The 17,766-nt window shown below is 47.6% G+C and overlaps 1 long non-coding RNA gene and 1 pseudogene across 2 annotated transcripts; both read left to right on the forward strand.

Annotated features, from left to right (window-relative positions):
* Positions 1-2,450: 2,450 nt before the first annotated feature.
* Positions 2,451-7,408, forward strand: LOC109746419 (probable NAD kinase 2, chloroplastic; annotated as a pseudogene).
* Positions 7,409-10,789: 3,381 nt separating this feature from the next.
* On the forward strand, positions 10,790-12,705 carry LOC141021193 (uncharacterized). 2 transcript variants are annotated; one of them, XR_012181341.1, is made up of 2 exons: positions 10,790-11,501; positions 11,571-12,705. It is a non-coding gene; the product is annotated as an uncharacterized lncRNA (long non-coding RNA). The 2 variants fall into 2 exon arrangements; XR_012181340.1 differs by having other exon boundaries at positions 11,576-12,705.
* Positions 12,706-17,766: the final 5,061 nt, after the last annotated feature.

The following is a 17,766-nucleotide window of genomic DNA, read 5'->3' on the forward strand; positions in this document are numbered from 1 at the left end:
TTAACAAGTTAGTTCATGCACACTTGTTTTGCTATGATCCATGCACATTATTTATTGCTAGTGTAGGTTGCGTATATAATAGTTAACTGAACTTTTTCCAGTTAACGAAACTTGTCGTGTTTCATCTGTTTTATCAAGACATGCCCTTGCTTTGGTTCAGTTGTTTGTCTCTGTGAAATAAAGATGTTATTTTTTCGTAGGTCACCTGTGATTTCTGGCACTGGGAGCTAGAATATGTGTAGCATCTGGTTGAAAATAGGGTTTTTGTTGGTGATGCTGTTGTGGATGCAATAGGTGCAGCTAAGGACAGAAGAGGAGAGAGCTTGAGAGGAAGAGGACTGAATCAATGAACCCAAGAAGCATAGTTGGAAGAGGCATTGCAAGCAGAGTACATTTTGGCACCCCTAGTGACCAAAACTTTGCTACCAAGTAGCAAGTTGCTATGCTGCTTGGATTAGGTAGAGAGATCCTACTGTTGCTAAAGCTGGTGATGGCTACTGTTATGGTGCTTTGGGTGATGTGTTTCATCTTAATTATGAAGAAGTGAGATGTTGATAAATGAGTGCTATGTGAAGTTGTTCTTAATTGAGCAGACTAAGTAGATGTTTTGGGTTTGGCTCCATGCTGAAGTGGCATGGTTGCTGTAGTTATTAGGGTTGTATGGTTGTAATGGATAATCTATCAAATAATACGAAGACCGAAGTCTCAATGTTTCTTCTTCCAATTTGTTGTCATTTGAATTGTTATCATGATATCTTGAATACATAGCAATCTTGTTATGGTACTTCCTTATTTAGTCAGAAATCTTTTTCAGTTTAGTTCAGTGCTGGCCAAATATGTTCTTGTGAAATGAGTTGGCCAGCACTAAACTAAACTGAAAATATTGATGAATGTTTTAAATGCGTGCAAATATTTGTGATGAAATCACATTTGTGTATATCTGGGCAAAAAAGACAAAATTGATGCTTCGAAAATACTTGTTGGAAGCATTTTGGAGCATCCATTTGTCTTTTTTGCCCAAACCTACACGAATGTGATTTCATCACAAAAAATTGCACACAGTTAAAAAATTCATCAATGTTGATCATGAAAGAATTCATTTTGAATTTTTTTTACTTTCTTTCTTCTGATTTCAGTTTTAGTTGCATCGGAGGTGTCAGTTTGTTCATAGCGACTTGACATTTTCTGAGAGGATGGCAGTTTTGAGCCTTCATTTCAAAAAATCATGTCGCTCTGAAGAAATGCCACGCCACACACAACTAAAACTGCTATGGAAACATTCGCAAATGCCATCCCCTCCCAGCAAATGTCAGCCAGATGAGAGGGTCCATAATTTGTAACCAAGATATAATCTTATTTTGTCTACTGTGCTTTTCAGATATGAAGTATAAACTAAAAAAACATACCACGTGACACGTGTGGTAAGCAATCCAAACAATTAAAAAAACTAAAAAAATCCCATAATAAAACCCAAACCACACGATGTGGGCCATGATACCTTCGCCAAACTGAATATCTGAACCTTATCCGTTCAGAGCATCTCCAATAGAAAATGTAAATTTAGAGATGTAAGACAGAAGTTTACATCTCCAAAAAGTGCCTTTTACATCTTTAAAAAAGTGGCAACTCCAACAGAAGATGTAAAAGTGCAACTCCAATAGATGATGCAAAATGGAGATGTAAACTAGTTGTCCCGCCGGCGACCATCAAGCACGGTGGAGTGCCTTGGGTTTGCTCTACGGGCGACGATTTGCAGCGGCGTTTGACTCTACAGATAGCTGGGAGCGAGACGCGTCCTTTGGGGCAAACGAGAGAAGTTGCGGTAGCTGATACGCGGCGGCCGGAGCATGGAGGGGCTGCCGGCGGATGTAGGTGGCGGTGCCGGGCTGCGGGCGGCGGCGGTGGTGGAATCGAGCGGTGGCGGTGTGGGGATGCAGCTGGTGATGCGGGCGGGGCGGCGGGGGTGGTGGAATCGAGCGATGACGGCGGTGGAATCGAGCAACGGCAGTGGAACCGAGTGACGGTGGTGGAATCGAGCGGCGGCGGAAAACCGCTCGATTTGTGGCGTGCGGCGGCGGCCGGCGGTCGAAACAGGCGGCAGGGGTGCCAAAGGGGGCGGATTTGGCGCGGGCCAACGACGGCGGGGTGTGGCCGGCTTGCCGGCGGGCGGCGGCGGTACGGCGGGGCAGCAGGAGGAAGAAGAGGGGCTAGGAAAGAAAATCGAATGGCGGTTGGCGCGCGGCTAATGTTTTTACATCTCCAGTGGATGGAGATGTATATTTGCAGCGCGAGGTGTTGTAGTTTATATCTCCAAGGCGGAGGTGTATTTTTTTGCATCTACATTGTTTATTGGAGAGATGTTTTTGGACATCCGAGATGTAAAAGTTAGCAAACCTCCGAGAATGACAATCTAATAGAAAAGAGACTCTGATCACCCCTCATACTATCCGTGTAGTTCTCCTCATACTTGTGTGCGCGCGCGCGCTCGCGCGCTCCATTTGAGATCGGCTACAGCAATTTGCACACAGCCACCCACAAATGGCGGCAGCGTGACCAACCTGCCGCGGAGAGTTTGCCAGTTCGCCTGTTGTTTTCCCTACCGGGTTTCTTCTCCCCACTCCCTCATCAGAAGCCACAGTTTTTTACTCCACCTCCTGACTGTGGATGCCATCGAGAGGCACGCCGAGACCACGGGCGGCCTCGACAGCGTCGCGCATCCTTCCGCTCCTCTCGTCCTCGTGTGATGCTCGCCGTCTGCGCGCAGCACGGGCCCGCCGAGCTCCCGCTCCCGCCGCCGCCGCCGCTCGCTGGCGAACGTGTCGCCTGGATCGCCGCCGGCAGGTGGTGGTGGTGCTGGCGCCCCGCGGCGGCGCGCCGCGGCGTCGTCCTTCAGTTCCCGGATCCTGCTCGATTCCCAGGTTAGTTGGCTCCCTCCCCGTTCTCGAGCATTACGTCGAACAGTTCGTGGAAGCGACTCGGGGCGCCACCCTTGGTCTAGCGATCTTAGCGGCTTCTACCTTTTGAACCTTCGATATGCAAATTGTACCCATTTATGGGACGGATGGCTGATGGCACATGCTTTTCTGTATATATGGTCCTAGCCTGTATATGGTTTCTGTGGGCATTTGATCGAGCACTTGGCTTGAAGCTAGAAATGAAGTGGAAACTTTGTTGCTTGTGTGATTGCATCGATAGCTCCAGATGATATTGTAGTGTTGCTTCCTGACTGATGGGTCACATTCTTTGCTGTAGAATTCTCACACAAGGGACTTATCCTAGCTGTTGTGGGCGGGTCCAGTGCCTGGCGACATCGCAGAAATTGAGGCATACTGCCGCAGAGCAGCTCCAAAATGCTGTCATGTCGGCTCTGTGATCCAGAGACAGGCGAGTGCCCTGTCCGGTATGATGTGCAGTCCGAGGACCTGCCAGTGCTGGACGACAAGGTTGCTGCCGTGCTTGGCTGCATGCTGGCATTGCTGAACCAAGGTAGGACAGAGGTGCTTGCAGGACGGTCAGGTGTCGCGAGCGCGCGATGGATAGGATTCCACCACTGGCCTTGTTCCGTGGTGATATGAAGCGGTGTTGTGAGAGCATGCAGGTTGCACTTGTTAGCTATCTTTGTACCGAATGAGGCCTGAGGATTGGATATCTGGATGAGGCTGCAAAGGTTGAAGAATGCCTGTTATGATGCGGGTTTCGCAAGGGTTGATGGTCATCCCTGTCCAACATTCTTTGCAAATTGGTTTCCGGTGTACTCAACTGTGCCAGATGTTTCGGCGACAGACGAGTTGGAGGTTGCATTTTGGAGGGGAGGGCAAGTCAGTGAGGAGGGTCTTGCATGGTTATTGGCCTAGGGATTCCGAACTATTGTCGATCTCCGGGAGGAAGATGTTAAAGATGATTTAGACCTTTCAGCAGAAGCGAAGCTGTATCATCTGGAAAGATAGAGGTGGTCAACAGGTCAGTTGAGATTGGGACTGCTCTTCAGCCGAACAGATTCAACAATATGCGGCACTTGTGTCAGATGGAATGAAGAAGCCCATCTATCTTCATAGCAAGGAAGGGATTAGTAGGACGTCTGCAATGGTCTCCAGATGGAAGCAGTATGCTACTCATGCAGAGAGACTGGCCACCAAAAAGCGGTCACCTATTGTGAATGGTAAGGCACTGAAGAATGATCTGACAGTACAGCACACAAGTGGCCCATGTTCCTCCTCAAATGGTAGTGAAAATGGTGCAATAGTGAATCTGATATAACCGTGGATGCTGGGGAAGCACATGATATAGACATAGAAATTACAAGCGATAATCTGGAAGTTACTTATACCCTTCCCAATGGTCAAAGCACTGAACAAGGTGAAATGCATGACAGCAGGACAGAACTTCTTTCAGATTTTAAACTGGAGACTAGTCCCCTTAAGGCACAGTTTCCTACTTGCAATGTTTTCTCTAGAAAGGAGATGACCAAATTTTTTTAGAAGCAAAAAAAAGTTTATCCAAATCGTTCTGAACTCCCGGAGATGATCGAGTAGCCTGATGATCTCAAAGAGAAAACAAAATCTCAGAGCTGAACATAATGAAGCCATTGATTGTGAAGCAGCAGACATGATGGTTCTGAAAAGCGCAAATGGGACATTATTTGACAATGATTATATACTATCGGTTTCTTAAAGTACCACTAATGGAAAACCGTCGAACACTGGAACCTCCACTTCTCTTGAAGAAAAGGAAAGTGCAGCTTCGCCCTAACTATTGATCCTAAAACGTCTCATGCCAGCAATCACAATGGGAATGCTCAGCTTGGATCACAAGAACCATCTGAAAAGAATGGTGGTCCTTATCTTGAGAGGTAGGAGTACCCATCAGTGATCAGATACAATTGATGGAAGTATTTGTGCCACTGCAACTTGTGTTGTCAGAGTTCAGTCAAGAAGAAAAGCTGAGATGTTTCTAGTACGAACAGATGGATTCTCTTGTACTAGAGAAAAAGTAACAGAATCATCTTTAGCTTTTACTCATCCTAGCACCCAGCAACAGATGTTTATGTGGAGAACTCCTCCCAAGACTGTCTTACTGTTGAAGAAATTAGGTGATGAGCTCATGGAAGAGGCTAAAGAGGTGGATGCACACTTCCATTTTTTAGTACATATATATTTATTGCATATCATTCATATATCAATACCTCGTTCCTTTTTTCGTATCTGGTAGCAAAATGTACTCTAGTCATCTTAAAGAATAAAGTTCCGGCATGCAAATTATGTATTCGATAAAATTATAGATATAGTGCTAGTGCTTGCAAGTTAATGCTTTATGTTCAGAGACTTGCCTTACATCATGATTTTGTCACATGCTTGGGTGGTGGCGGGGTCATATTACACGCATCAAACTTATTTAGAACCTCTGTACCACCTGTTGTCGCACTCAATCTTGGATCTCTTGGATTTCTGACTTCACATAATGCAAGATCTGTATAAAGTCTTAGGAACTAGATGTCTCTATTTGTGCCTTTTTCCTTGGTAACTATGCATCATTGCCCTTCGTCTATATTTCTCCAAATATTGAATTAACTCAATTTTCATGGGTGGCACCTCCAAATTCTGTATTATGCTAGAAAAGTTTAGCCAGTGGTCACTTATGTTTCAAAATTTCTACAAACTGAACTGTCCTTCATCGTTTGATACTTTTATCACTTGGTGCCCGAAAGAAACGGTTATTGCAATAGCCACATAATAGTGTAGCTGAGTCTGCTTGGTACGCTTGATCTTGTAGTCCTGGAGATTATATTACTGTTTGATGCTTGAATTTACTTAGATGTTCAGGATTGTTGTACTACTATGTACCCACTATAACTTCCAACTTCTTTGAATTAATGGGAATGTATATAGGTTCAAGGAGATGGTATGATAGTAGCAACACCAACTGACAGCACAGCATACTCTACTGCAGCAGGGGATTCAATGGTAGGTTAATTTTTGCAAGTTATATTACTAGGAAGAACTGAGCAAAAGCATTAACTTAAATTATGCATGTACAAAAGCATTTTCCAGATTCACATAATGCATGTTTCTTGTGTTATATTTTCATCCATGTGACATGTATTTCTCAGTTGTGCAGCATATGGATATAATTTTACATTTACGACAGAAATTTGGTTATGTGAGTAAAACTACTATCTGTCATGCATCCAGTACCTGTTTCAAGGAAGCCAGGCCGATGAACATCTGGAAAGCTCCTTGTCCTTGATTTCCACTGCGGAATTGATAAGTGGTTCCTTTTGACAAAGCTTAAAAAAATACAAACGCTTCTCACAAGCTTCACTCGCACATGTTTGTATACACACCATCTACTTCAATCATAATACAAAATCTTTCTCTGTTGCCTGTGAGCAAGATTCAATCTACCTGCTGCAGTTAAGATCTTGTATTTTAAATCTTGGGGGCAACGCATACCTCAAGGCTGAATAACGGAAACTGATGCTATGACATGTTTGTCTGCTTTGCTGGTGGAGTGCTTCGTTCAAATGCATTATGTCATGTGCGCTTTTATCTTTTGAGCACCGCAATTGCATTACTTGTGTGTTTAGTAAAACTTTCTTTCTTGCCAGTCAGTTCGTTCCTTTTCCCATGCGTACTTCGATATATCAAGTGAAAAGAACAAGTTATTTACTGTGATCATTGTGGTTTTGCTGTCCAGGTACATCTAAATGTCCCATGTATGCTGTTCACTCCAATCTGCCCATACTCGCTGTCATTTAGACCTGTCATCCTTCCTGATTCCGCACGGCTTGAATTGAAGGTACGGAAATCCTCCAATAGATGGATGGTGAAAGAAATGCCTAATATTCTCATGTATTCTTATGTCAGTACCTCATCCTGTTAAGTGCTTGGCATTCTTATGTCTCGAGAATATCGCTGGCCTTGTTACCCTACAATACCACATGCTTGCTCTGCTGCTGACTTTGTGATTTTTACCAGATCCCGGATGACGCGAGAAGCAATGCATGGGTGTCCTTCGACGGCAAAAGGCGGCAGCAGCTGTCGCGAGGAGACTCTCTTCATATATCCATGAGCAAGCACCTGCTCCCAACAGTCAACAAATCGGACCGAACCGGCAACTGGTTCCGCAGCTTGATCAGGTGCCTGAACTGGAATGAGAGGCTGGACGAGAAGGCGCTCTAGACACCCCTAGACACACACACTAGAACCCTAGCATGTTCCTGTACATACATTGATACATGGGCTCTATACATAGATAACCTCCTTCTGTTAGAAGATAGATGATCTTTTCTGTAGCATCTGTAATGTTACAGAAGACAGGCAGACTTTTTGACCTGACAGCAGATGATGGTAACACTGATAGTGTTTGTAATTGTACGCTCTTTAAATCAACAGTATATGGCCTTCTTCGAGGGGAAAACGAGCATGCCAAGAGCTGAGCAGCTGTGGACTATTAGTGTTATCTATGTATTACAGGAGCCTTCTTCGAGGGGAAAACTTAGCATTACTATGTGAAGATTCTATTTGAAGGATCAAGATGTCACACATACTCTAGTGATTTACCACAGAGATATCGATTCAGTCTCCTCTGTGAAGATGAACAATGCACTTTCAATTGCTATTCCTGAACAGTCAACAGTATCATATGTAATGTAAAATGAAGGGGGTGCAGCTTTCTGTCAAGTCAAGCAGTCAAGAATGGTAATCATGTGAGATTACTGCAGTATTGCCACGAGTGATAAATACCCAAATAGGAGTACATCCTATGGAACATCATCCCTCCTGCTTTAGAAATTCTAGCAAAACTGAAGTGGAAAAATGCACAGCAAAAAAAAAACACGGACTTGGTCACAGAGGAAGATTCAGAATCCTGATCTAGAAGTTAAGCAGGGTGCTTACACTTGCTTCAAATCGTTATTGACGAAGAATATCAGCAGATCAAGGAGAAGAGAGGATCTAGCTAGGGTTGGGAGCACCAGATCGAAGGAATCAAGACGAACTATAATGTATATTATCAGAGGAACCACCCATCCACCCACACCTCTGTTCCGTGTTCCAGCTACAAGCCGGCCGATCTGCCATTCCATCCTGAACGTTGCCACCAAACAAAGCTAAAAGAGGAAAACTATTACAGAGCTCACTGAGCCCACTCACGGCGTGCAAGCCGGGCTGAACTGTACTCATTCTCCCGCCCACTGTTTGAGTTATCTACGGCGCTGCATCTTTAAGTGGATGTAAGGTCCAATACAATTTCACCATCAAGCAACGGCTTCGTCATGCTGTTCAATAGATGCCAAGGACAGAAGATGCAAAATTATCCAAAATCTTTTGTAAATAAACAATAAAGAGAACAACAGCCAACCCTAGACTGAGATGATTTTACCGACCTCTCGGTTCCTTCCTGTGAGATCTGGTTTGTAGTATCATTGACAGTGGCCCGGTTCCAATAGCTTTGCAGTTTGTTGATTAGCTTCCCAAATGGCGAGCTGACAAAATTGTCAATAAAACTGTTGGAAAATAATAAAGCAAGCAAGAGCTGCAAACAATAATAAATAGACAGATTAAGAGCCCACCAAACAAGTGACCAAAACCATGAACCTGCTGATGCGATGTACTTGAGACAAACAGAGATAACCTGCATATATATATAATCGTTAGACTCGTAGAAGAAATTGGTTCAAATGATTTGAGCTATCTCAGTTCATTACTATAGGGTCGTCGGTGCTGCAGCCCCAGTACACAGTGAGCAGAAAACCTGCAACACAAGCACAACCGATAGCCCACATAGCATTTGCATGGTAGTTGAACGTGTCCAGATGAAGTCCCAGCACCATGAATAGCAGGGCCTGGAATGCTCCATGGCCAGCGATGCTCATCGAGCATGGCGCTGACGTGGGGAACTTGCAGGCTACCATTCCCAAAACCATTGCTGTAACGGCACCACAGAAGTAAACTGCAACGAAAGGTGTTAGTCTGGGGTTGCTCTTGTTCACTCTATCCAACATCTGGAGAGCGTCCTTCCACACGAAGGTGGTCAGGCCCGCGGTGATCAGACCATAGTACAGATCCATTAGTTTCTTCTGCTCGGATTTTTCCTGCAGCTCAATGGGAAATGCAATTAATAGTTCCTCATTATCTGACTTAGGATCCTCATTTTCCTCAAGGAAGTTGGTCCAAACATGAGGTAAGATTAACCAAATGTGTCAAAACTAATTAGTTACCTCATCATCGGGCTTGGGATCCTCTTTTTTATCAGCAAGGTTGGGGCCGGGCGCCCTTTTGAACGCTGTAACATTGAGCAACCAATATGATACATGCCTATTGGTTTTCTACACCGAAGGAACGTTGTAGCAAATAGTCGAATAGAAGTGCATCAAAAGTTAGAGTTCATCATTTACTCTTTAGTTGCAAAATTATTCAAAATGTTTGGAATATACAGTATATAGTTTCAGAATCTGAATAAATCTATATTCTGTTGCTCCAGGTTATCAATCAAACAAGAATCATGTTGTGGTTTTTTAGGCCAAAAGCAGGCACTCTATACCAATTCAATTCGGGTAATGAGAAGTAAATAAAGTATATACAGATGAGTAGTGTTATAAAAGTAGGAGCAAAGCCCCCAAAATCAAACACTTAGCTAGCACGAGTGTATCGATTCCCATGTAGCACGTCCTTCCATGTACATACACACCATCACCATTGAAATCATTGGATTGGGCGCACTAAAGCCACACATGACACAAAGCGTTCATGACTCGTGAGGACGCCATAAAATTTCCTCGAGTTTTTGGCATCAGGCCCGCCCAAACGTGAGCAATCCGCTCACCATCATCAAGCACTGGCGTGATGGCGTTGTTCCTGGCAATGTGCTCATTCGTTTCGAGCTCTAGCTATGCGTATTGTTTCTGACGGCTAAATATGGCTCGCCTGGTTCTCAAATCAATCAACCCAACAGGCGGAAGGAAATTCGGTTCATAGACAAACACACTAGAATTACGACAAACGCACTACAATTCGGACCGATTTCGGCGCTCGTCCGACAAACTATGAGAAATCGAAATGCACACGAGAATCTGTGACAGCGTCGCTGCGCTCAAAGCGAGAGGTTGCAACATCGATCCTGTGCTGAAATCGGTCCAAATCAATCGACATGGCAGAGGAGGAAGGGGGCTCAGGTGCGCGATACCTTGGTGCTCGATCGGCGGCCTCAGCGAAGGGGAGAGGAGGGCTGGGGGCTTGGGCGGGCTCGGCTCGACTCGTCCGCAGCGAGCGCTCCTTGCTTTGGTTCTAGAACATTCCAGAAGCCAGAAGAAGGTGAGAGGGTGAGGTTGAAAAGGGAGAAGAGAACGTAGGCGGGTCAGGCGCGCGATACCTTCGGGCTCGATCGTCGGCCTCGGCGAAGGGGAGAGGAGAGGCGGCGATGAAGCTCGGGCTGGGCTGGGCTCGACTCGACTCGGCTCGACTGATCTCCGCAGCGAGCGCTCCTCCTTCTAGAACATTCGAGAAGCCAGCAGAAGGTTAGGCGAGAGCACGGGGTTGAAGGAAGAGAAGAGAAATGGAGGGGGTTAAGCTAAACCCTGCTTGCCTGCGTGTTGCGGGGTGAGGAAGACGGAGCCGAGCCAGCGTGCCAAATGCCGGTGCTCCGGTTTATAAGGCGATCACCGAAACGACGACCTACGCTGACAGGTGGGCCTCGCTATTTTTTTCTTTCCTGCGGCTTCCTTCTTCTTCCACGGCGAAGGGAGCACGCGCGGCGGGGCGGGGCGACTAGCCGAGCAGGTGGGGAGCTTACTCAGAGGGGCTGACGGGTGGGCTCCACTATTCAAATGCGTCTTCCAAGTAGAGCAGGTGGGGAGCTTATTACTCAGAGGAGCTGACGGGGAGCCTTTAGCATTCGGTGAGTCATACCCCTTCGAAATATCAATCAACACATTTGCTTATGTAATTGGATTAGACTGGTCATAACTAGGCTCGCATGACTGCATAAGTTGTCCAGTCCACTATATTGGGCCCAACTTTGGTGACATTGTTTGCATGTTAGGATCACTGTAACATCTCTTGGGAGTGTATCTAGAGAGGCATGTTTCCACGCATGCCAGCTTGATGTTGCGATTTCGAGAGTAACACCGAGAACTGGTACTCAGGGTGACAATGGAAACTTGATGATAGCACCCATAATGTTCTGTACCACATCCATAAGGTCCTTTCTGTTGCATAGCACTGCTTCTGTCTGTATATTAATATAGTTCTACTATGTGTATTACCCAACACCAGTATGGCCGTATAGGCTAGTTAATATTGTTCTTGCATTTTGTTTGTTCATGATATTGTTTTGGTTTTACATATTATCCTGCTCTTCCTACAGGTACAGGTGGTAATTTTTTCCAGATGCTAATCCAAATAAAAATGTGTCACGGCCTGTGTGCATGTTTCGTGCATATGGACTGTTACTATAACAGAAAAAACAAGCTTGGTCATGTTGATATTGTATTTATCGATGAAAGGGTATGGTATCTGTTTCCTTACTGATGCTGCTTTGTTCTTTGTGGATATTTACTGATATCTTGCTTATAGAGCAGGAAACTAAGCTGTATGCGGAACAAAGAAAGCTCAAGCATAAAAATCCGTGGTTATTATTTTGTTCTTGTTGCAAGAGGCAAGTTAGCCTTGCTGAGCGTACTAAATTCTAAGATTGTGGCTAGGTTATAAAGCCTTGACCAACAAATTTCCAAGGTTCTTCTCTTTCAGAAGAACTTTGATTGAAGAAAGACTCTGGATGTGTGCAAAGGTTGTTCGCTGGAGTAGTTTTATCAGCTAAACCTGACAGGGTGTCATGGATTTTTAATACTAAGGGGTGTCATGGTTGGGACTTGGAAAGGTAAAACTAAATGCTAGTTGTGTGGTCGATGAAAGCGCGTGGAATCATCTTTCTTTTGTTGCCCGTCAGCGAGATACTACAATTTTATCTTGCTTGGTCGATGGTTAGAAAACCAGGAGTTAGTCCCTGTTGGGTTTGCTGCTTTCTGATGGACTTGTATGAAAACAAGAAACCAGCATGTGTTTTAGCAATAGCTATAAAATGCTAACTGATTCAAATCTGTTTTTTTTACTTTATGTCACTGGTTGCGTTTCTGGGTTTATTGCAAGAGGAAGGCAGAAACCATATATGCTGGTAGCCCAAGTTGCTTAAGTATCTGTCAGGATTGCCGGTGTGATCGTACATTGTAGTGCCAGCAAGGGTGGAATACCTTTTCTGCTTTGGTAGAGACTTTTAGTGCTTATTCTTTTTAAGAACTTGCATATTTTTGCCATTTAATATGATTCGTGTTTAGGGGAGGACTTGCCACTTCCTGGGCAAGGAGAGTGGGAACAGTTTTTGACTGCCTGACAGACTCAGCGGTACAATTTGCTAAAATTTTGTTAGATCAATGTACCGATGTGTGTGGGGATTGACATATGATGCCATGCAATTGTTTAGGGTGAAGTGAGTCGGTTTTTAAAGGTTACCCGAACCATGTTTTCCCTGCAGAAGCAACTCGGATCATGATTCAGAATGTGAACTATGACAGATAGTAGTGTATCCTTGTTTTCTCGCCTGGAAAATATTTGTATTGGTTGTTGGCTGCTGTTGTTCGCCCGCAAGCAAGCTTCGATGTCCTGTTGTTATATTTGTCATGTTTATTCATGAATTTGTGAACTTGACGCATAATTGTCTTTTTCTTTATGTTGCGGCAAAACTTTTAATATCCGATATTATAGCAACTATTAACAAATTCAGGAATTGTCATCCGTTAGAGCTCGTGGAGGTATGTGGCTGCTGATGATACTTGTAGTTCTTTAACAATCAAATTCACATTGATGCTATAATAGCTAGAACTTATTCCAAGAACGCAGTTGCAAAACACATAAAATCAGAGGCTCGTATGTACTTCCTCTGTGAACTCTGCCTTCCTTCACACAACCCAAACGCAAGTAGTAGATGAATGCAATAGATGCTCATCAACTTGCTGAGATTATTTACTTGTTCTGCTTAACTGGTGACTGTTTGTTTCCCTCACAACGTACCACAATTAGGTACTCATGGGTCCATGCAACCATTGTGACAATCTTGGCCTCCTGGATATATCTTTTTTGCTTGATAGGATATTCCCTTTCTCCTTCAAACAACTATTTATTTTTCATTAATAGCCCTTTTACTCCATAATTCTTGATTAGGGGACAAGAGAGGGCTGCAGTATTTGCACATATATCCAGGATACACTGGAATTTGCAGAAGAAAGTGTCCGTCATTTGGCGTTCGCGGTAACCATGAGGGCATGTACAATGGTTGATAAGATAGTCCTATCTTAAGTATTGCATGTAATTTAGAGATGACAAAAAAAGATGTCTACAATGGGTCATTTCTTAGTCTTATCTTCAATAACTAGCTATTCCTAAAAACGTGGTGAGACATATTGTGCTAAGAGATCATCTCTTGTCTTCTCTTAAATAAGAGAAGACAAGCCTTTTCTTACGAACTCTCTCTCCTCCACCTCATCATTTATCCTAAGTGTCACTCCTAAGATAGCACCATTGTACATGCCCTGATACTCTACTATTGTGCAAGTTCTTGCAATTCTTGTTACATGAGTTTTTTTTGTGTGATAAAGAGTTGAGACAATTGAGGCTTTGAGAAAGGCATTGCATTGCCTTGTACTCCCTCCGTCCGGAAATACTTGTCGGAGAAATGCATAAAAATGAATGTATCTAGAACTAAAATACATCTAGATACATCCATTCCTCCGACGAGTATTTCCAGACGGAGGGAGTACTTGACAATCAAGCTTTCTCTTACAATTTTCAGTTTCAGTTCATAAAATGATAATTCAACGGTGTACTTATTTTTGGGAAAAGGCTTCTCCTCAACTGACTGATCGTTCGCGCGTGTGGACCACCTCCGTGAAACCGTGACCGTCCGATCAGTGCTCCGATCAGTGCTTATCTTGTGGCGCACAACACCCTACCCACCACGTGTTTGCAACATTGGCGATGTTGCAATAGCCAAGCGCAACATAGGGCGTGCTGCGGACCGACCGAGTGCCACACATCCCATGAACGTAGTCACGTACGCAACCTTATCTCCTCGAGCCACCCCCTTTCCCCCAAATTTAATTTTCCCGCAAAAAAAAATTTCTTCTCGAGCCATCATCTTCCTCTTGAAGCATCCCCCTTCCCCTAAATCTATTTTTCCTTGCAGGTTGCCCCATCCAATTCCTCTCCAAGTTGTCACCGTGCGCAATGCTTCCGAGGATGTTGCCGCTGTTGCATAGCATCTCCTTGGAGCCACACGCCATCACCGTGAGTTTTGCACAAAGGCGCTACACCACCACTGTCAGAGAAGACGGTCAGCCAAAGCTGTGAAGGAGCTCCGATCACAACACCGACGACTCCGCAACTATGAGCAAGGAACGACTGACCGAAGCTGCAAGCTAAGGCTATGAGCAGGAACAACTCACTTTTTAATACATCTAAGGTGTTGCGAGAGGCGCCGATGATGCCAGCTCGTAGGAGATGTTTCTGTGGGAACGACCTCAACACGGCTGAGCGCAACATGAGTAATGTTGCAAACCTCCGAACGAACATGGCTCATGTTGCAAAACACTCGTTAGTGCAAATATGATTGCAACATGACCCATGTTTCAACCTCCGAGCACAACATAACCCATGTTGCAAAGCTCATTAGTTGGATCGAGTGGCTACGACGCGGTGGATCCAACTGTTCACGACCCGACTGATCTTTTTGGAGATCAACAGGGTGACGTGTAGCTTTGTCCTTATGACCAAGCTAGGAGTGTTGTTCTGCAAGTTCCCCAAGTCAAAATATGTAGAAGTGTCGGAGTAAATGACCACGGGTAGCCTCATCAGCCTCCCATGGTATTTCAAGACATCGGGGCCGGCTGCGCCCCTCAAGCATCAATGACGAAGGACCGCCTTCTTGGGGCCAGCTGGTCCAACCGGCCGGCTGTCGGAAGGCGGCGGAATCCGGAAGACGGCCATGAAGTGGGCCGACTCCTAGTAGGCGGCCTCCAGAGAGGCCGTCTTCAAGCAGGCGGCCCCTTGAGCCCTCGAAGTTAGCACCCACATAAAACATGACGAGACGGGGCATGGCTACAGTGCAGCCTGCCACCCCCGAATCCAGGACGGGACATGGCCACAGTGCAGCGTACCTGGCGAACATCCCGCGCCCGGCGCGACACTGTAGCCATGCCGCTCATGACATGACCCGTGGCAGAGGGAGCCATGCTCCCACGACGGGCTGTCGGTACGGCCCACCGGCGGCGGGCCCTACCTGTTCGTGAGAAGCCAGAAGGCGGCGAACCCTGGCCAGTCGGCTTAGGAGGAGGCCGGCTCCTGACCAGGCGACCCTCCCCCTTCCTTGAAGTTTGTATGCCATTAACTAGAAGAGATGGGGAGTGGCCACAGTGAACGCCCACCAGGCGGCGGGACTGTAGGCACGCTCTCCCCAACAAAGCACACATCATCAGAGGCATTGCCACAGTACTAAGTAACCGGCAAGACCCGCAAGCGGCAGGCGTGGCCTGTTGGCCAAGTACGAGACAATCAGCGGGACCCACTAGGTGGCGGGCCCCAGCTGCCGACGAAGAAGCCGACCACTAGAGACACTGATAGCCGGGTCCTACACCCGGTCGGATTACCATTGTACCCCTGGGGGGTAGGCCTATATAAACCCCCCAGGGCACCCATGCAAAGGGTTCAGCCCCTTAGACACCACACCCACGTAGAGAGAAGAGCAGAGCTAGCCTTGCCCTTCTTCCTCCTCTAGCAAAGAGCTCAAGGAGCAAGCTTGTAGCTACTTGTTGAGATAGTGATCATGCGGAGACCCCGCAGAGCAGGACTAGGGGTGTTATCTCCTAGGAGAGCCCCGAACCTGGGTAAAGTGCGTCGGCGTTCATGTTTGCGCCTTATCCCGTTTCCAGGCACCAGCGACGTATTATTCTCCCCCACCATGATAAGCCATCCTTTGGCATATGTCGCACGAAACCCCCGAGATTTGGCGCCCACCGTGGGGCTAGGTGCACCATCATTCGGAGATCTGTTCTGGACGGGAACCCTCTTCCTCCCTGGCAAGCGCAGCCAGCCCGGCACGCCCGATGGCGTTTGCGCCGACGCGATGCATGGCGCGGAAGTTGCCTACGCGGCGAGCTGCCTCGCTGATCTCATCGGCGAGATTCGCCTCTCCAACGAGCCCGCGCCCGACGCGGGAGTAGCCAGCTCCGAGAGCTGCCTCATCGACCTCCTCGGCAAGCTCCACATCGCCAACGAGCCGGCCTCCGACCTAGAGTCGATCGGCTCCACTGACCCGATGCTTGCCGACTCCGACACGACATCCCTCGACGCCTTCCCCACCAACGTGGTGGTCATCGACGATCCGCTCCCCTGTGCGGACAGCAACGCCAGCACCGTCACGGAGGTGCTCATCATCAGCCACGATGGAGCCTCTGGCGGATCCGGCCAGGACCCGCTGCAAGCGGCGCTGCGAGACCTGTCCGCACCCATCGCGGCAGACGCCAACGCCGAGACCTTAGAAGCCTGCCGCGTCGCGCTCGTCGAGAGCGCCAAGAAGTTGGCTACCATGAGACGCCTCTCCGAGGCTTACCAGTGCGAGATCGACCGCGCGATCGGCGGCACTCCGGCTGCTGGTTAACCCAGCCGCGTGGGCACGGTCCGACAACGCGGGGCCGCTATCGCCAGCATGTTCGGAGTAGACCGCCCGGTCTATGCCACTCCTGCGGAAAAATACGTGCTGCCCAGGCGGCAGCAGACGAGCTGGACCACCTGGAAGGTGACGAGCGTCGCTGCATGACGGAGCTCGTTCAGCGGCTCATCGACGTGGCTGCCGCGCAGCAAGAAGCCGGCCGCCACGTGGTGGAGCCTGGCGCGCACGCTGAGAATCCCCCCCCCCCCCCGCCCAGAGCAAGGCGCGACCTCCCGGACGCCGACAGCAGGCGGCGCCCGCGACCGAAGAGACAAAGAGCCGGCTGCTAGTCACAGCCGCACGCGCATCACCATCGAGCGCGACCAAGACGGCCTCCCACGAGCCGTGGAGCGGCGGGACGATCGTCCGCCTCCCCCTCCTCCTCGCAGGGAGAGGTATGCCTCCCCGCCGCCTGTTGAGCACCCGACGCTCAGCGGCCAGCTGGGCTGCCGTGAAGGAATTGGAGAAAACGATGCCCGCCATCGGATCGACCGCCTGGCTCGATCCCTGGCGCTAGAAGAAGAAGATGCGATTGGTCTGCCTTGTTTTGGCCCCCGCATTCGCGACGAGCCCTTCCCCAAAGGGTTCTTGCTCCCACGAGATACGCCCAAGTACAACGGCTCCATGAAGCCGGAAGATTGGTTGGTTGACTACTCCACCGCAGTCAACATAGCAAACGGCAACAAGCACGTTGCCGTGAAGTACGTACCCCTCATGCTTCAGGGCACGGCCCGGACTTGGCTAAACAGCCTCAAGCCCTACGGCGCCAACAGCTGGGTAGATTTCACCGAGGTCTTTATCCGCAACATCACCAGCACCTACAAGCGGCCGCCCAAGCCTCGCCTGCTCTCTCTGTGCATCCAAGGCCCTACCGAATCCACTCGCGACTACCTGACGCGGTGGGCCGAACTGCGCAACTCCTGTGAAGGGGTGCACGAGGTGCAACCACAGAATACTTCACCGCCGGGTGCAGAGAAGGCACCCTACTCAAGCACCGACTTCTCTGCGACGAGC

This window comes from Aegilops tauschii, chromosome 4 (genome assembly GCF_002575655.3).
Source record: "Aegilops tauschii subsp. strangulata cultivar AL8/78 chromosome 4, Aet v6.0, whole genome shotgun sequence".
NCBI classification, from domain to species: Eukaryota; Viridiplantae; Streptophyta; class Magnoliopsida; order Poales; family Poaceae; genus Aegilops; species Aegilops tauschii.